This window comes from Agelaius tricolor, unplaced genomic scaffold (assembly GCF_023055355.1).
Source record: "Agelaius tricolor isolate 1412-34295 unplaced genomic scaffold, bAgeTri1.0.p SCAF_6, whole genome shotgun sequence".
Lineage (NCBI taxonomy): Eukaryota > Metazoa > Chordata > Aves > Passeriformes > Icteridae > Agelaius > Agelaius tricolor.
The window spans coordinates 15600162-15621660 of NW_027269266.1; the positions used below are offsets into that span (position 1 = coordinate 15600162).

At 39.7% G+C, this 21499-nt stretch overlaps 1 protein-coding gene across 3 annotated transcripts in view; it reads right to left on the bottom strand.

The window, feature by feature from the left end:
* Positions 1 to 21499, bottom strand: part of KIAA1217 (KIAA1217 ortholog) — a 355044-nt gene that overhangs the window by 312189 nt on the left and 21356 nt on the right. The gene's annotated exons all lie outside the window — the stretch shown is intronic.

Sequence of the window (21499 nt, forward strand, 5' to 3'; positions counted from 1 at the left end):
AGGTTTTACATCAAAGCCATCATATTCTATCTTATAAACGTTCTGAAGATAGCATTTCAAGTATATGAGCAGTCTACGTAACCAAAAAAGTTAAGTGCATTCTTCATCTAAAATATGTACATTTAATGTAGACTCTTTCAGCACATACTTCAAAGCAAAAAAATAATGGACTTTTTCCTTTTCTGTGATAGACTATTATGAAAATTCAAGCAAAATGAAAAAGGTATAGCTGTCATCACTTTTTACCTGGGCTATTTCAGAACATAAACAACTGAAAAAGAGAGAAACATTAAATCTATGCTAAATGTCACAAACAAGTTTAGTGCTCTAACAGGAGGGGGGTGCGAGGGGGGATTTCTTGTGTATTTTTTAGAAATAGCTTATTCCATTGAAAATAACATCTTTCTTCCACTCTATGAACTAACAGACATCCTAGGGTTATATATTTAAGTACTGGTCCCCTTTAGGAAGGATACCTACAGATACAGTGAGGCACAACCAAATTCTCCTCACAAATAACAAAACCTGCATTAAGTTTATGTATATAAAAATTTGAGTTTTATATAAAAGGCAAGCCAACTTTATGCATAGAAAGACACAAGAGCAGACCTATTATACAATGAGCAAACAAAAGGTACTGCTATAAAATTGATTGAAAAAGGTGAAAATACATTAAACCTCAAAATGTCACCCTTGAAGAGCTTCATACAGAAATTAATTCAAAGCTAGGGCACTTTATAAAAACACAACTGAAGTGCAATACCAACCAAGAAATAAAGTGTTTTATGAAGCTCTTCAAGTTTCTGCATATGTTTCTACCAATTTTTATTGCAAACATCAAGAAGCACTAGCAGATTTCTTCAGTCAAGATAAAAACAAAGCAAAAAAATTGGTGCACTGACCTACCTGCTTATATATATGATATTTGAATACAGAATATTCAGTTTGGTTTTGGATCTAATTTACTTAGAAGTCAGGTCCAAAGATGCCTAAAAGAAGCGCTTAAGTCAACACTGTATTTAAGAACTATGTGAACATGACTAGCTTTCTGAATATATGGAGCATGCAGAATTCCCACTAAAGCCAAAGAGCTTAGTATATTTAAACAAAAACAGGGACATGTAAATAAGATGTGCTCCTTCCAGCATTCACAGGCTGATGCTGGCCCTAACTGTGCATATAAGATATATTCCCTTCCATTTCCAGTTTTCATGTGACTGGTTCTGATATAGAGGTAAACTGAAGGAGACCCTGAAATTTAAAAGCAGATCACAATTAACCATTTTATTGTGGATACAAGTGTCACTAAGGTAATAGAAATTCCATAACCCTTTAGAATCAACACAAAATTTACCCACAGGAAAAAGTACATGTACTTTGGATGGGAAATGATTTCTAACATTTTATAAAATTCCTTTCTTAATCAAAAATCACAGCTGAAAACTGCCTTGACCCAAGTGAATAGACAGATGAAGGCGTATTTAAAACCATAGGAAGTCATCAAAAGAAGTTTTAGTGTCAAAAGGAAAAAGAATATATAAGGTCTGGGGAAAAAAAAAAACTTTTTTATGCATACATGGTAAGCAGTTTATGTTCCAAGAACCATAAAATATTACCAAGTTCACAATCAATAATATATTTTAAAATTTGCTATGACTTTCCCAGATTTGAGTATGGAATGTTACTCTTCACCTTCTCATGTGAGCAGACCTCTAGACATGCTGCACTGTGTTCAGATAATAAAGGTAATCTCAAGAAAGGTGAATAGTTTTCTACCAAAGACCTTCAAAACTCCAAATTACACAAGAATTAGCCTCGTGACAGGAGTTCAGTAGGGTTTGTTGTCCTTTATTTACTTTGCTAAAAAGAGTGAACTCACTAATCCTCATCCCTGCTAATACTATAACGGTGAAATGACATAGGCATGATTTCTTACCTTTAGGAAAAGCAACATAAGCAGAATAGTCACAAATCTTTTTATCCAGAAATGGCTACAACATTTTAAAATTACTTTAAGAATCAAAGATGTATTTTTACAGAACAAATTAGTTTAAGATGTCCTGTGAATCTGCCCTTCATTTAGTTTACGTATGTCTTAAGGTCTTCTAAATTGAAGCAATAAGTGGAGTCAATAATAGAATACTTTTTTAGATGATTATTTAAAGATTAGTAGATCTTAAATCTGGAGCTCTCTCTTGTTAGAAATGTTCTTATGACGCTCCTTACCAAACTTACTTTAGGTAGTTAAGAAAATAAAGAGTCATCACTGGCATTGAGTGAAATTTTCATGTGGAAAAGGACATATTTGAGCCCTTCCACACCTCCCAGTTCTATTGGATTTACCCTGGAGATTACCTACTACACCTACTTCCTTTAAAGTATATTAAATATTAGTAAAAAAGGTAAAACTAGATGCTTGCAAAAACATAGAAAGCACTTCTATAACTGTCTTATGCTGTTAGCTTCCAATTTTTGTGCCTTTTGCTCGTTGTTACTATACGACAGCCCTCAGCCTGGCTAGAACATGCTCATGTCCTACTGAGCATCTGACAACCTCTTCTGAAAAAAAGTTGTTAAGCTTTGAGCAATAAACAGCTAATGTACCAAACTGTGTTTAGGCCACTCCAAATTCTTGTCATGTCATTCCAGCAGCTTTACTCCTCTGCATCTTTGGATGTTTTCCTGGTTTTTTTCAGACCTCCTATTTCCAGGTGTGCCAGGTGAGAATAACACAGACCTTCTGAAAACAGATGGTTTGACAGAGATTGTGCATTTCTGGGAAACTCTTACCTTCAATGGGAACTCATCTCATTCTGAAAAACTTAAGTGTAAAATGTTTTAGGAGGATCTCAAAAGATAGCAAATATCCTAGGCACCATCTTTTATTCAAAACACCTACAGTTAACACAAAGTACAATAAAAATATCAGGATCTGACAAAATTTAAATAATGTGCTCTCAAGTTCACACACAGCTGTAGAGAAAAGTTGCAAGCTATAAAGAGTAGAAACACCTCAATTTGGTAATAGGACCAGAGCAGGAAGCCCTCTGCAACCAGGCAGGAGTACTCTGCTACTCAGAGTAGCAGAGAGATCTGTAGCTGTCTCCATGGGTGTTTGTGTCTGATTTGCCTTCAGAGCACACCAGCAGCACTGCCAGTTACAGAAATAGTTTTTGAAATGTGAATATGGGTGCTCTGAAAACTGGACTGAGACCAATAACTCATTTTGCAAACATCTAGCTAGTTATTTGGATGTTAATGTTCTTCAGCCAGTAAAACCAAGACTGCATTTAAACCAGTTCCCTAAGAGAGAATAATACCATTTCCTCACTGCCTACCTCATCAGCCACCTAATGCTTCCCAAAGCACTAAACATTTTCCAGTCAAATATTGCTATACCTCCAACTGTTGCTATGCAACACTACGTCTTATATTTCCTAGAAATATGATGAAAGTTGGACTTCTGATCCTTAGCTTAACTACTATTACTCACCACCACATCATACATGATTAGGATTAATACTCATTGAAGAAACCAGGTTATAGTCCTCAACACTTACAGAATCTAGGCTCTACTCCAATATATTTTCACCCCTCATTTAATATTTGACTCTTTTTTGAGTATGACCCACCCTGCAATTTTAAGAGAAACCACCTGAGCTCTTCATTCAGCTATATTATAGTCATTTTGCTTCAGCATTACTCCCACAAGAGTACCAGGCATGTCTTAGGGATAATTGTGTTTTATGGTTATAAAAATTAGTGTTGCTGGAATCAGGAGGAGTAAGAGTACAGTGCACACACAAGGTTCATAATGCAGCCCTTCTCATACCCACAGGAGAAGGAATCCCACCCCACAAACAATCCCACACACACCACTCATCTTCAGGCATTCTGGACAATAAATCACTATATCAACCAGCATAACTTTCTTTCAGCATAACAGCAAGAGGTTGTTTTTTTTTTTTCTTCCTAGGGCAAATTATTTGCTCCTCTGTAGACATGCAGACATTTTTAGTGCCACTTCTGGGTAATCAGCCCTATCAGACAGATGGTGTACTTTTTGAAGCAAGTGACACGGGCTGTTTGTTTCACCCCAAACTGGGGCAATTCATTTTGATAAGGATTTAATTCACAGTTAATACAGATTGTTGGCATCTGGTTTTATACGAATTGATTGCACAGAGAAATCAGGTCAAGATCAGCTCTGGGAAAGGAGACTGACAGATCTAATGGTGAACTTCTGTCACTGCACATCAGCATAAAATGCAGCTAGCCAGAGTTTGACCATGCCCCAGCAAAGACAAGAGGATGTGTTACGTTTGCCCACACCAATGCATTTAGGAAAACAGTAGAAAAAGGAAAAGACTGGTAAATGCTTTGCCATTTCACTTGGGTAGGCACATCAGCAGCAGAATCCTTTTCACCATGTCATACAGCCATGTTTCTGGGTATCTAGGCTTCACAGTGCCTCAGTCGAGAAGAGAGTAGTCAACAAGAAGTAATGACAAGACTGATACAGTTTCACACAAAGCATGCATTAAAAAAAATCAAAAATTAAACCATTTTGATGTAATAGATTCAATTTATCAAAATATAATCAATAATCAGGATCATTGAAAGTTCTGAGGAATTGCATGACATTCACATTGTATTTACAAAGTTCACCCTGTTTCTCTCTCTGGATTTACTAGGTGAGTGCTAATTACTTTGTCACATTAGAAAGCTTGCAAGTGAAGCTGTCTTTGAGGGAAAAATCATCCCAGTTCAAGTTAAAACTGCAGATAGGTTTTGAGAATGTGAACAAAATTATGACCAGACCTCAAAATATTTCCTTTCAGAATTGGCATGTGCAGGGTGCAAGACTACAAAATTGATGTATGGCACAGTAGATATGTCTATCCTTTGCATAATAATACACTTGATACATACTCTATTTTCTATTTAAATTATTGTATAGCATCTGGACTAGACCGTTTGAAAGCAGAGTTATTAATCTAATACAAAATGACATTTTCCTGCACACCTCAACAGTCTTCTAACAGTTCTGCTAGAGTCACAACCTTAATGAGAATAAAAAAAATGGTTTCCTACTACTGAGAAAAATCAGTTCACCATTAAGCAGTTTCATCATATAAAGCTCTTTATTCACTGAAAATTAAGGGAGTCAGTTCCCAACATACAAAACCAGCACCTAAAACCAGCATATTTATGCTGTTCATTGATTGTAAACAGTGCTCCCAAGCCTAAGCACTGGAAAAAATATCATGAGACACAAGAAAAAGGTGGAGTTTAGCAAAGGAAGTTCAGAGGGGTTTTTATTTCATCATCACATATTCACATTTCTCAGTAATGACAAAGGCAAAGAATTACTGGCGCTCATGGAACTAATGCTGCATCTCCCACAATCACAAGAGTTGGAGATGAAACTGCAGACAGCAACACAAACAACTGGGTAAAATCTCAACAGCTAAATAGCAGAACTCAGCCAAAGCATTTCAAAATCCCCATCACAGCCAGTAGCCAATGACCAGCTGCAGGTGCCACTACACACCTTGTGGCTTTGTGACCGCTTCACAAAGGGCTTTGTGGAGCCCCTTCACCTCCTCTCCCTCCAAAGGTCCCATGGGACGGTTCATGGCTCAAGTTTACAGTCAGGTTTCTTTAAGCAGAGGAGCAGGAAGATTCAGGTTCTTTCTAATGCATCTGGGACCAGCCGAGGAGGTCAAGAACAGGGAGGAGGGAAAGAGCAAAGCCAGGGAAATAGAAGGCCTGCAAAGTTCGTTGTTGTCTTCCTTCAAACACCGCAATATGCAGAACACTTAGAGGTCAAAAAACTCCCAAATTCCTGCAGACTGAGACTGAGTCTTCAGTTCCACTAAAATCTGGGTTTGCCTGAAGCAGTTATTAAACTTCAGCAGACAAAATAAAGAGAGCCTAGAAAATTCAGTTCTTCTTTCTGGTGATCTGCACTTTGGATTTTTTTACTTTAATGTGGAAATAGGAATTTTTATATAGCTTGAGGTAACTTTTGTTGCACAGAGAGCACCAATCAGAATGCTTTGCTTTTTTTAAAATAAGACATGAATATTACCTTTTCAAAGAAAACCAGTAAAATATGCTAATGGCATTGCAAAATTGTGTCCTTTTGAAACAGCATTGGGAGAAAAACTGTTTTAAACCATCATTGACTATGAAATTTAAATTCTGTTTGACAGTAGACAATGGAATCCAAACCTGAATTCTTGTACCAACTGAGGAAACAGTGGTGGTTTTTACATGGAAATTATTAGAACAGGAGTTTGGAGCACCTACCAGACATTTAGAACACAGAATACATCATCACCTAGCACATTATGAGTAGAGAAGGATCCTCCTAACACTCAGCCTCATTTCATACAGGTTTTATTTTGAAGTAAGTTATTACTCTGTACTGTACTTTGAAGGGCATTGTAACAAACCTGCACTTCATTACTAATGCCAAATTTAGCAAACTATTGTGACGTTTCAGACATAAAAGTCATTAATTCCTGTATGTGATAGTTCTGTAGTAAAATAGCATCAAGTAGCCACTAATAACTTCTGGCATTTGATCAAAGTAAAAATTGTAACCCTCCAAAATCTTTTAAAATATGTAAGTATACAGTTAAAGCAGCAAATAATCTCATCAAAAATGGAAACTGATGTAGAGCTCTGACAGCATAAATCTTCAAGTTAAAAGTGGATAAGAGAAAGATGTGGGGTGTCACATTTATTTCAGGAATTGCCTGGCAACCTTTCAGCAGGTACAACGAAAGGACAAGGCCCATTTTATTCCACCTACTTTAGTAATCTGTGAGTACCACTGAAGGTCTCTAGTGATTTGTGCAACTGGGAGTTATTCCATCTTGCTGGTTAGCCTAGAAAATGCTTCCAAAGTGGGCCATACCCTTCTGCAGGACACAGCACTAAATCAGTTCTCCAAGTCAAGCACTCAGCAAAACAGATCTGCTGTTTCAGGGAGGATAAGGCCAGGAAGGACTATTAAACCACCTAGTCTGAACTCCTGCATTGCATGAAACATCAAATTTCTCCCTCAGTCCCACTTCAAGCCCAATGGCTCTTAAGACATGCCAGAGAATGTTTGTCTCACAGGTGGAACGCTTGTGTTACATGGACAGCACTGATGGTGTAACAGGATGCAGAACTGACAACCTGTGATCAGCCCCAGCACACAGATGAGTACCAGCACACCTGATCTGGAGAAGAGAACATTCCTTCTAAAGTCTCAACCTTATGACCACATGGGTAAGCGATGTCTCGTCTTCACAAAAAGCAGAGTGAGAGATACTCAAACCTCCAAGCTTTGAGTATCCCACAAAGCATCTCTGCTGCTGAGAATTTCTGTAGCTTCTGAGAACAGCGAGAAAACCCAGATAGAAACCCAAACCAAATATATTTGGCCAACAACACACCAGTTGCACTAAATCCTGGCTTAGGCACCTGAGTCCAGGTGCACATGGCACTCACAGACACCAAGCACAGAGCCAAGAGGGTGTGAGCACATTTGTGGAAGCACAAGCAGTTCTGTTTTCTCTGTGCCCCACCAGAAGATGTGCAGAGGCTCAGATCACAGCCCACAGAGCAACTCACTGCTCCTGAAAGGAGTGCCATGACTTAGCAAGCTTAGCAGTGCTTGCAAGAAAAGGCCACAAATGGTGAATTTAGAACTAAGCAGATTAAAATGCCAATAAAAAGGTTTATTCTGTGAGAGTGCATCTCTAATATTTGTGTGCTATTTATGTTGAAACCCAGTGGAAAACTGCAAAAGAAAGTCTGTATTAGGAAAAACTTAAATACATACATAGTAAAATCACAGATATCTCTACAAGTACTTTTATGGACTCACCTCATTCATTGTGATTTAAACCAGATTAAATCTGTAAAGTTAAACAACTCTAAAGAGTGTGATTCTTCAAGGATTATATAACAATTATTTACTGACATTTAATACTCCCATTTTATAAAAGTGAAAAAAGGAGAAAGAAGAAAAAAAGGAGGGGGGGGGGGGGGAAGAGAAAGAAAGAAAGAAAGAAAGAAAATAATAGACTAAGGAAATAAGGAGTGCCTGCAGCTTTGCATCTTGAAGTTTGAATGGTAATCCGTTCACTGCTTTTCTTAATCAGAATAAACTTGTTTTTTCCTTCAGACTGTTCTCGCATTTCTCTCATGCTTCACACAGTATTACAGTGACCATTACTGTAACCATCACTTTTGCTAGATGAAAGAGCAATACAGCATTCTATCACTGGAAATATAACAGACTAAAAAAATTAGAAAAAAAAAACCAAACAACTGCAGCTAAAGGAAACCAACAAAAAGACCCCAACACCCTTTCAATTGCTAAGCATTTTTCTTTGTTTCCTGCCTTAGGTGCTGTTCAAATACTTATAAACATCCTGCTGTCTCCATTCACCTTCTTTCAATTGACAAGGCAATTTTGCACAATTTGACTATACAGGATCTTCTCACTTCTGTTTATTTACTCTCCTCATTTTCTAGGGCTCCTGGACAGAAACCAAACATGCCAAAGCATTGTTTTCTCTTAATACTGCTCCTTCTCTCAGTGTTTGCCAATTTCCCCAGCACGGCAAACATGTAGTGTTATGACTGCTGAGCACTTTATTATTTGCTATATTATAGCAAAGAATAGTACCATGAAACTTTCTTGCCCTCACTTTTGTATTCAGCTCCTGTGCCTGTGTCCCTCCCTCATTCTTCTTTCTGAATTGCAGCTGGACAAAGGAAGAAAGGTAACAGCTTTTTATTTCTAAGAGAAATGAACTTACCCAGGAGGCTCCTAGGATCTAAATCGTAAACTGGCTGGGAAAGGACAAGCAGGTAGTAGCATGAACCTGCATTTCTTATGTGACTTTAGCTTGGGACAAACAGGGGCAGCCCTTATTGTGCCAGGATGCTTATTTGTTGCAACACGAGCAGTAAGCAAACCTCCTTTCTCCATTCCCACTTCTCTGAACTGTGTTAGAAGTGCCTTGTGGCCCCTGACAATGAAAAGAAAGGATATTCAGAAACACCAGCTATGTCTACCCTGCAGACTAAAGCTGAGTTTTGTGGAAGTCTGAAAGGTCAGGAGGATCACTGCTGGTGGCAGCTGCTGGGTGGTGCCACACCAGTGCCCCTGCCCCGCAGCAGGGCTGGTGCACAGCAGCAGGTGCCACAGGGGAACCTCCACACCAGGAAAGCCCCAGCGACTCCCCGCATTGCAAACACAGCTGAACAGTGCCCCAGCTCCCACCTTAAACAGAAGGGCTTCGTTCTCCCAGGGGCTTTCACACAGAGCACACACACATTCCCTCTCCTGCCCATTTCTGTATATGACTCCTTACACCCAATCTCATGGGCTTGACCTGTTCTAACAGCATTTTAGCATCACAGGGGAGGGTAGCAAATGACAAAACAACAGGCTCTGCCTTTTGAGAAGAAAGACTATATCTGACCCATCTCAGACGTGATGTAAGAAAAAATCTCTTGTCAGCTTTTAGAGGATAGGTCCTTCTTCAATAGAAGGAATTTCTGACTTTACAAGGTCCTGGAAAGGAAAAATAAATATTTCCTAAAATGTTTTAAAACACTTTAACAAAAAAAAAAGTTCTTCATATTGTATTCCAGAACTTTTCTTGAACTTTTAAATTAGTTTTAAATAAAACTGCTTTATACCATAGTTAATCAACAGTATTTCTGAGGTAAACAAAAATTTCCTTTGCTGCCAATGCACAAAAAAATTCTAAATGCTTATTCTCAGGATAAAACTGGTACAAGCTAAGTATGCAACAACTAGACTATAAAAAACCCACCATACACTCTCACCCTGTCATTCCCAACCAAGAGCAGCCAATTTGTGACAATTAGCACATTGTGCACAGCACAGTTCATCTGGCCCAGACACATTCTGGGTGGCTGTTTGCCTTAGCGCTTATCAGCAGCGCTGACAGGAGATGCCGGGCGTCTGCAAACACCTCCTAAAACATGCCAGAGTTGGCTGCTGGTTCTACCTGTCAGCCACTTCTCAGCAAGCCCTTATCAGGAGGAAGAGCACTTAATCACAGCTCTCCAACAGCTAATATTAAAGGAGAAGACAGGATGACTTCTGGCAAATTAAAGTCAGCTGAATTTATCACCCTCTCCCTCATGGCCACACTGTTTCCCAGACCAGTGTGGGATGGTTTTAATCCTTTGCTGTAAGATAACCACGGGGTTTTTTCTCCTTTTTCAAATGCCTTTTCCATGAAAGGCTAGGGCTTAACAAAGAATGAGACTGCAGAATTTTAGCTTGCTAATGCAGGATCTTGTTCCTCAATCCATAATTTAACTTATAATGAATACTTACTGCAAAAGTATCCCTACACAACATACTAAAGGTATAAAATTTCTAAGCAGCACCACATTCTGAAAAATAGTCACCATATTATTTACTTAGTAGCTTAAAATTGCTCTTGGATGCATCACATATGCCTTAACACAGAAATATCTTAAATATAAATGTGTACATATAAATAATGCATAATAAGACCTCAAGAAAATGGAATATATAGATATAAGATCTATAATACAACATCTTATGGAGAAATTAAATGAGAGATGAGGTTCTTCAGGGGCAGTGGTCCTCAGACATGATGCCTTAGCAGATTTTCAACAGGTTTCAATTTTCTCATTTTAAGAAAAGAAAAGAAAAAGCACACATCCAAATGTGACCTAGAAATAATTTTCCTTCAAAAAATTCACAGAACTTATGACAGCAAAAATGCGTATGAATTTCTACTTCTTCCTTCCTTTACTAGTCCTATCTCAAAACTAAATTTTTCCACTAATACTTTCAAGAAATTACTGCATCAACAGCCTGACAAATGCACTCTTGAGAAGTGTGAATGACAACAGCCAGGGAGCTGGGTTCAAACTGATAATTCAGTCTGACAAAGAAGATTCTGAGACATGCATAGAATTGCAAAATCAATTTTCCTCTTGAGTCCATTAGCAGACCTGAATAAAATAGTTCTGACAAATGCAGCACATTCTGACTGACCACAAAAAAATTCAACATTGAAATGCGATCTGAAGGCACTCCCAGAGAGAGCTGTATGGAAAATAAACATCTTAGAGCAAGGTTTGCACTGGATTGACAGAAAACTAGAGGTAAAATTTCAAATCACAGCATCCACATGCTCTGGATTCTGTAGCTTCACTTCTCAGCATCAGCACTGCCACAGCATACCAGAGAAGTGATGAAAGGATCAGGGTGCACATCTGGAAGGTGGAGCTGTGCCAGCTTCACGTCCTCTCTGGGGCTCAGCTGCATCACACAGCAGCGCCGTGGGCTCGGCTGCCCCTCACACCCTTCAGTGCCCTCCCACTGCCAACAGCAGCTTGCTGTGATTTGTTAGCAGAGAAGTCAAAGGAGAGAGAGGAAGCTGTTCTATTCTGGCAGAAATCAAGCTTTACTGATTATCTTGTCCTCAAGAATCCAACACCTCTGAGGCTAGTGCTGCAGCAGTGATGACTAACCTGGACAGCTGCAACATTTCTGCTTACTCAGAAAGAACCAAGAAATTGCAATAAAAAAGACCAAGAAGATCAACATATTCAAGCATCCCAAAAAGAAGCAAGATTAATTTTAAATAGGGTTAAGTACTTAAACAAAAGCAAATATGAAACAATAAAACAGACAAAAAGGAAAACTGACTATACATTAACATACATTAACTTATGAGTACATGTTAACATACTCATGCCACACTGTACCTCAACACTACACCCAGAGCTCTTCAATTTTTATTGATTTTTTTTGGTTGCTGTGTCACATAGAAAGCAGTGCACACAAGCTTGGGAACTCTTCAAATTGGCATTTCACCAAAATAAAAAGAAAACTTTAAGTTTAAACTTTCCCTTTGACACAAAACAAGGCATATCACTGTAGGCCACGCTGCAGCAGGAACTGGTGTGGGTTTCAGCTGGAAAATGAAGCCTCTGAAATTCAGGTCTGTGCATCCAGTCCCAACACAGGCAGAAGAGAGTGGACAGCTGGGCCTCACTCCAGCCAGAGGAGGTCACCATGCTGCAGATGGCTGCATGCCCTGTGACATTTCACTCCTGTACAAGACTATAGCTAACAGGAACTGGAGAAAAATGGGGCATTGTCTTGTTCTTTTAGCTATCCAACTTAAGAGCTGTGCAGAGCATCATAGAATGGCTTGGATTGGGAGGGACCTTAAAGGTCATTTCATTCCAAATCCCCTTCCATAGGCAGGGGCATCTTCCACTGGATCAGCTTTCTGGTTCACGGATACAATTCCTTCCATCATTAGGGGATCCTAGGCATGTATCCCAGTCCTTGTGGAGTATGCTCTGGAGTACCAAGTGCTGCAGGACAGGCACTCCCTTTCCCCTTTACCTTTCTCCAGGGCTCTGCATCACAATATACACATCCTGCAGAACAAGGGGTGTGACAGGGGCGCCTCTTGTTCCAGTGAGTGGTCACAACAAACAAAACCCAACAGTTCCACAAAACTGTTACTGATGCCAAAGGATGTACCTTCAGTACAGCATCAAGGGAGCCCCCCTAGACACAGCTCCACAAACTTTCCCAAGGTGAGACAGCACAGGTCAAATTCTGCTGTGAAGCAAAAAATAGATCTGAAATTTGATTTCTTCCTTCTAACATTTTACTCGTCAAGGTAAGGACATTTCAGTAGGTGGGTCACTGAAATGTAATGACATGCATTATAAGGAATAATTTTTAAAGCACATTGATAAAATAGCCATGGAACAGCATCTGCAGTGCAAGAAAAGCCCACATACCAATATTCACATATTTTATTAATATATTTTAATGAGCCTAAAAGCTCACATACTTTGAGGTTCCCATAAGTATAATGTGGGGTATGTATGAGGATGAAGATTGCAGGAGTTATGAGTGTTCTCAGGTCCCTGGGCATAATAATATTGATGGCTCTGGAAGAAGCCTTCCTATCTACACAGCACTATTTCAATGTTTTTCACATTTTCTGATGTAGATAATTTGGTTAAATAGCCAGAAGAGAGAGTTATCAGGTTGAGCAGTTTTACTGTTTTCCTTGGGATAGTTTGGAAGGTATTTGCTGTGCCCATTTTTTTAAACTCATGCTGCATGCATGCAAGAGACAGAACAACACTAAAAGGAAGTACTACCACAAGAGAGGTGGAGAAGGAGGATGGCTCCCTTCAACCAAACAATATTTTCAGCAATCATGCAAAAGATTGTTGTTTGGCTTTTCTCCTATTTCCATGGCAAGTGCTGCCTCTCTGGCACAAAACTCATCCCAAGGGACTACACAGAGCTTCCCCAGCTTTCTGCTTCAGTCAGCAGCACAAACCAGCACTGCACTGCATAAAGGAGGCTCCTACCCAAAGACTCCACATGATGCTACTGACTTTGCTGTTCACGAACATCTTCCTGCTTTTTGGGATATAAAGACTGTGCAGTTATCAAAATCTTGACTTCAGATTTCCAACCTGTTTTTAAACATAGGATGGACCAAAGACTAGGCCTAAAATAGTTAATGATTTCCCTACAATAAATGTGGATGTGTTGAACTACCACTGTATTTTTCAACTGAGAAAATTTCCTATTAAGTACTTTTGACAAAACAAATAGCTGTCAATGAAGAGGCTGCAATAACTCCAGAGAGCATTTCTGTTGCCTGAAAGCAGGCTTAATGTGATTTTGAGTGGACAGTCACCACAAAAATTATTTTAATAGTGCACTGGGCTACTGAACTCCAAATCATGCAAAAGACACAGATAGCCTCTAGGAATTTCAATTATCAGTGGTATCTGTGGCACATGTGCAAGCAACACTGAGTTTACTTATCCATTGCAGTCAGTGAATCTGATGAAGCTGATTAAATAACTCAGGGATTCCCAGAGAATGAATCCTAAATGAAGTTATACAGCTATAACTTCACCTAGGTAAAACACAAAGCAGAGTAAAAGGCAGAAACCAGACTCTAGCAAGTTTGGAACCAGGGCACAGACCCTGGTTGACTTGTTTTGTTGTCATTCAAAGTACCATTAAATGATGGAGAGTGGTCATTATTTATTAATTGGGTTGTTAATTTAAGAATCTTGCTAGAGAGGACCCATAAGACCAAATGCTTGCACATAAACATAGCACTGTAAGTAGAGAGTTTTATTTTGAAGGAGGTACTTGCAATGCTAATGCATGATTTCTACTTAGAATTAAATCTTTTCTATGCAGAAACCCTTGTTATTAACATGCAGAAAGTGCACTTAAGTTGCTTATAAAATACCTATTAGGAAATTACACCTTTCAGAAAAAGAGCATACAAGCTGTGCTGGAAGGGAAGTTACTGATTTTGCCCGCTATTGTACAAGGCAGAAATAGCAGAGGTATTCATGGCTGGAGCATTCCACCAAGATGAACAGTTCCCAGTGCAGTTTTTCCCCTGTTCTCACAAGGCATATTTCTCACCCTGTCTGCCAGAATTCAGATCTGTTTTAGTTACAAGACCATCTGCTTTTTGAAAGGCTTTTTTTTTTTTTGATGACAGATGGATGAGGTTCAAATTCTTGTTGTAAACCAGCAATGAAATTTTACAATTCATTGTCTCTGCTGCTTACTGTCTTGCATTAATTACTTGAAAGAAAGAACTCTCATGGGAAGAGACAGTTTTCCAAATGCATACAATTTTAAAACCTAAATAAGCATATAAAATAAAATTCTGATGCTTTAACTACAAATGGCCTCGCTTCAGGTTTGTAACCTAGTTCTGTAATCCTGTATTGGCTCAGGTTTCTCTTTCATGTCCCAGAATAAAGAGATGTGGAAGCAGAGGGAGTACTTTAAGGAGCTATCTACAGTGTTAGATAAAGCATCATATTTTCCCTCCAGAGTTTCACAGTATCATCTGGCTCTTTCAAAGTCTTAGTTCTCCAAGTGTGATATTTGCAGAAGAGACTCATATTTTAATAAAAAGTTCCCAAAAAAACCCCAAAACAATAGACTTCTAGCCCTTAATATTAAAGGAATAAAAACATTAAAAGTTGGTAGACAAATATATGGGTTTTGCTTAAAATCTTTCATGTTTTAAAAAAGGTCTCAATTTTTATTTCCCATTTAATATCATTTTGCAGTGACAAGCTTGGAACAGCAACAAACTTCCAGGATACCACTAAAATGTAGTAAAAGTTTACTCACTAATGCCATGCTGGAAAGTCTGGCAAGCCTTGATCTGCAAGCCAAAAATCCACTAGCCACCAGCTCCCTGGTACATTCCTCAGGAGAAGGGAAATGTCAGGACATGCGTCAGTCACGAGGGGTTTGGGCACCCCATTGCTGACTGCAGCTGTATGGGGTCTGTGCCTTGGTTCCAAATCAACACCATGATGTTGCCCTCAGACTCAGCACTGCCCCATGGTCAGAGACTGGGATTAACCACCAGTCCCTGCCAGGCATGCACATAGTCCCAAACAGGATGCATTCCTGGATCAGGGAGAGCTTCAGGCAGAGCCCCAGGTTGGCTACTCTGCCATGACAGGAGCCTTAATCTGCGTGCAGACGGGGCACGGACCAGAGGGGAGCCAAAGAACAAATAATCCAGCAAAATGCTAAACAGCCCTCCAGTTCACCTCCCTAGGTTATGCCACAGATCCCTTCCACCTGTGAAAAAGGTGAGCCACATGTCATGTTTACATTAATTTCTCCACAGCAAATGAGTGGTGCCCACAGAGCTGCAGGCCCTGGCTCCGGCCTTGCAAACACGCGCTGCCGGGAAGGGTCACAGCCGGATCCCAAACCAGGCACAAACGCTGCAGAAAAATCCAGCCCAGATCAACAACATTTGGAATCTCTGTCCTTTATTATTCGTTCACTATGGCTCCTTTGTAGGCTTCAGTCTTGGTTTCAATGAAGCGACTGTTTTGAGAAAAAGAGAAACTCTAAGAAGCAGGGGGAGTGTGACAGCAGATACAGAAGTGAAAAAATATCCAACAAGTGTTTTGCTCCAGTTACTTCTTGATTTCACAGAAAAATCAAAAGCAGATGCTTTATTTACTGTTCCCATAGTACTGTTTACTGTGCCTTCATATTTCCTGAAGTTATTCCCATTTTTCCCCTCTTATTTACTAATAAAAGAAATGAAAGACACAAATAGTATAGACATGGAAAAGAAACAGACAGATGAGACATTTTTCATCATGTTAAAAATAATTTTCAAGACAAAGTCCCTACTAACCATGTTCTTCTCTGAGAGTAAATACCATAATTACTCATCACAACAAGTACAGTCTAGATGCTTCCAAGCCTTCTAGAACTACCAGGTTTTGGGGCTTTTTAGTCTTTTTAAAAAACCCACCCTAAACCCAAGATAGTACATTTTACTTACACAAGTATTTGACAGCACTGCCATGATGACTGCTCAACATCCACATCCACTCTGGAGCTATGACCATACTCCATGCATTCTTTTTAAATCTTGATTATTTTAACAGAAAAAGAATATACCAGAAGGAATCTTTGTATTGAGGATATTTGTCCCGAAGTCATACTGGATCCAAAGTAGTCAGGACTATATATTACAGAAGCAGTTAATTTAAAATTAAGATAGCAATAAAAATGGTACAGAGCATTTGATCATCACTGACAAACCTGACTGCTGTAACATTTTCCTCACATTATGTCTCATCATCAAAATTCCAGCACTGATTTTTTTTTCCCCAAATACTGGGATATGCCAAAGGGTAATTTTAAAACAACCTAGTACAAGATGTTACTGATTGATACCTGCTGCATTTTACAGCATTTGCTTGTGCATCACATGTTCTCCTTAACCTGGGTGACACTGACAGCCCTGCATTCTGCTCCTTGCATCTCACCAGATATTTTCAAGAAAAAAGTTGATAAATCATTTCTGCCTCCCTCAACACTCAAAGGTCAAATAATCTCTTGATACCTCAGCAATGCTTCAGTTCATGGCAGAAACTGGATGGGAGACTCCCAATGTCCAGCAGAGGATAAGTGATGCTACTGACCTCTCCTAGGCTGTGGCCAGCAATCAGAAAAATATCAGGAGCTTCATAGCATGCCCCTAGACCCTCCTGAAAACTAAAAAGCTGTATGAATACTTCAGCCTCAGAGTTAGGTGGAATGTTAGCAGTAGAAAACCAACCAAACAGAAAATCCAGAGAGAAGGTGGTGTGTTGACACAAAACTAGGAGGGAGCTTTGAGGGAGAATGTAAACCTTTCCAACAATAAACACTCTGCAGAGGAGTGCTGGCAGAGCAGGTTGGGATGTTTCCTGAAAATGGTGATGGATAAGAGAGGGACAAAACACCTTCAGGAGAAAATGCAGAAGTGAGGGGCTGGTCCAAGGTTCAAGTTACTGACACAGAATATCAGATCTCATCCTGATTTGGGCAGGAGGCCCTGTACATCACAACAGACTCACACCAATGTCAGCTCTGCAGGAATAACAAACACCAGCTGATCATTAACTGGTGGAAGTTGAGCAAATAAAACTTCCTAACAGAAGCAATGGGCAAACCTCTCTATCCTGATACCGCCATGTTTGGCCCTCGTGTCTTACATTAATGGAAGGGACTTCAGCTTCAGGCTAGGATCCAGTTTGTTTCTCTAATCACACTCCCCACAGCTAAAAATACACATTTTTCTGTAGTTCTCACTGCAAAACTACCTACCCTCCTCAAGTTCAGGAAGGTCAAAAATCCACCCTCCCCTATTCAAGAGGAAAGTGAACATCCTTCTTGGAAGGAGTAATCAGATGGTCAGAGTCCAAGACACCTTTGCAGCTCATGAGGAACAAAGATGAAATCAACCAATTCCTCAAGATGCCACCTCAGGGCTTGCTGTGTTAAAAATAAACACTTTTCTCCTCCTCAGAAGGTTCTGTAAATCCTCTTGAATAGAACAAGGGAAAGAAAGAAAATAACACCTCCTCCACTCTTGATGAACACCCAGCTGGGTGAGGATTCTGCTTCTCAGGCTACAAGCTGGGGTCTGTTTGCATCTTCATGTGCAGATGCATCTGCCTTGAAAATGGGAAAAGACTCATTGCCTAAGGAGAAGCATGGTGCCCTGGGGCTCACCTTGAGGAATCATACATTTACTGTGCTAACACTGTCCAAGTCATGGCCCTGGCAAAAACTGTGCCCAGCCTCTGAGGTCACTGTGATGGTAGGTAGTCTCCTTATCGACATTTCAGTGGAAGACACAGCATTTCTACAGCCTGGGGAGGAAAGGGTGGAACTATCATCTCAAAGAGCAGATAAATTTAGGTCTCCAATTAAAATAGACAACTTTATGATTACACCAAAAATGTACTAGGGCAGTGCTGCAAAATCTGTCAATAAAAAGAATTCTGACTCATTTAAATGACTGAAAGTCAAAATTGTTTATCAGGTACATCTGTTTTGCTTATGCACACAGGCACAGGAAAGATACAGTGCAAATACCTTAGGCACACTATCAAGGAAAGTTAATTTCCAAGTTGGGCACTTAAAATACAAAAACCCAACATAAATATATATGCAGAGATAAGGACTCAGAAGGAAAGCTTGAAGTAAAAGATACCAGGAGCACACACACACACTCCCCACCACACTTAGAAAAAAAAAAATCCAAAAAGCAGAAGTGAAAAGAAAAACATCCTCTGAACATGAAATTTTGGTAAATGATGAGCATGCAATGCAGCTAGCCAAATATATGTAGTGAATATTCATGGCAGCAGGAAGATACTAATAAATAGCCACAAAGAATCACAAGATTCCCTTTAACCCCATCATTTTCAAAGGGTTTTTCAAGAACAAGCCCAGGAGTGGTGCCAGGGAGGGAGAAGTAGAATAGTGCTAGGTTGATGAAGCTCAAGCTGCTCAACAGCTTTCAACTCCAGCTAACCCAGCTTCTGGAGCTGGTCCTTTCAGCTCCTAAAATCACTGTACTGTGCTGCAGCAAAACTCCAGCTCACTGCTGAGAATCCACACCAGTTCAACCAAGGCTGGGAAACTTCCATGTGCTGCAGCTCTGCCCCACCACATAACCATTCCCATTTTGAAATGAGGTTGCCTAAAATAAACCTATTTCAACTGGTATAACCAAACTGATAAAAATCAGTTATTTTCAAAAACAATAATCAACCCACAGTGAATGCCAGTCATGGCTGGTATGTGTGAATCAATTGAACCCCAAAAAATCTACTACTGGAAAATGTTTGCATCATTAAAAACAACCATAAGGCAAATTTCTACTGAACTATACCCACTCTCTTCCAAATAAAATTAATGAAGTGAATAATCAACTGTGGAAATAGTTTAAAAAAAAAAAACTAAAAATATTTCCTTAAAGCAGATACAAAAGGTTGTAGTGTCACTAACCAGAGATAGAGGGAAATACTGAGATACCACCCTCCTAGACCCCACTTCAAAGTCTTGTTATCTCCCAGCTTTGGCTGGAAGCAAAATCCCAAAGGAGAGGTAATTTTCAAGTACTAAACCTTCTTTTAAAAAGTGCTTCAGATTCAAAGAGGGTGTCAGACTCAGAGTCTGTCCCTCAGAACTACAAACACAGCAGTAAGGTGAATTTAAACTCAGCCTGTCTCAAGACAGCCAGTAAGAAATGCAAAGCATGGTGAACAGAAACAGCTTCTAACATTTGAGCTTATAGCATCGCAAAACCTGATGACAAGGTAACTCTACTGGTCAGATCTCAAGACGGGAGGAGCAGGTTGCTGACATCCACCCAAGAGGCAAATAAGAGCACAGTCCCTCTGGGGGCCCAGATTGCAACCACAAAGCTCAAAATATTTATTTTGCCTGAACAGGACCTGGTCATCAGTTCAAATGATCATTGCCAATGTACTGATACTGCTCTGCTGACAATGACTTCACACACAGCTTCACATCAGCATGGATGACACAACAATTCACATTTCTTCTCAGCAACAGCCATCACCCACCACTGCTGCAAATCCTCTCAGAGACATTGCCCCAGCCCTCAGACACCAGAACAGCCCACAGACAGCCCTTTCAAGATCACAAAGTGGTCCAGTCTACCAAAATAACTTATTAGCCCTGACCATGCAGACAGATCTCTCAGCCATGTAGTTTCCACCCCAGGGTAAGGCAGGACAACAGGCTCAGACTTCCTCTGAATTTGTGGGCCTCTAGACAGAAAAGCCTCTTCTTTGCAATCATCTTCTCCCAAACAAGATAATGGGACAAGACAGGAAATAATCAGTTAACAACATAGTTTTGAAAGATCATTTCCTGGGAATCAGACTATTTTTCAAAATCAGCAGCATCTCTACCCATTAATTCAGACACTAATGATGAATGTCCACCACTGGATAAGTGAACTGGCACTTCCTAAAGCAACTACAATAGTAGATCAAAAACGTAAGTATTTGGCCTTGGGGAATTCAGAGAATCAAATCCATTCTTGTCAGAACCTAAATGAAATCCAAAAGGCAACAGTCCATCAGTAATCTACAAGTTTCCTAAATCAAAGGTCTGAGGAACTGTCCCAGCATCAGACTGCATTATCAATATAAAACAGGATAATTTCTTCTTAGCTCTGCTTGGCATATTAAGGCTTCAGACTGCCCAAGACAGTTCTTTGTTGTAGAAAAACCAAGAGAATATTTCTTCATTTCAGGTACATTTCTTCATCAGGGACTCTCCTTCTTTCCATATATGTAGTTAAAGCAAATGTCAACGACTACTTGGTCAGATGTCAATGAGTACTTTAATTGCCCTTCCTCTTGGACAGCTGGATCAATTCCTAGAGCCATTCCTTTAGACCCATGGGACTTGTTGCCAAGGGTATTAGAAGGATCTAGGTCCAGAAGTCCACAATTCTGTCTAACAGCTGACAACCATATGAAAATATCTAGATTTATTCCCAAATATAAGTTCTGCTTACAAATATTCCATTGTAAGCAGAATTTTCTGTGTCTCACCAAGACTCCCCAGAAACATAGTGATCAGTAATAAAATCATAAAGAAATGTTTAAGTCCAATTCAGGCACAGAAAACAGCCAAATGCTGCCCTTAGAGGGGCAAACAGGGGGTCCCAGCCACCCACCACACCTTACTTTTGCAAGAGGGAAATGATACAACTGGAGTAACACATAGAAAGTAATTATTCCATAACAGGTAGTCACATCTAACACATTTTAGCAGTACATGGAAGATGTGATGGGGCTCATAGCACATGAAGGAAATCAGCAGTACTCATGGCAGAAAAAAAAAGTTTTCCAGAAATGATTTTTTTTTAAAGAGAGGAGCAAGAGGGCATTTCAGATGCACCTCCTCTAATCCACCTTCCTCACCCCAATGCTTATCTTCTGTGTATATATATATATATATATAAAAATAAGAAACCCATGCATCCACCACTTCCCAACAAACTGCCATCCAATGCACATGAAGCCA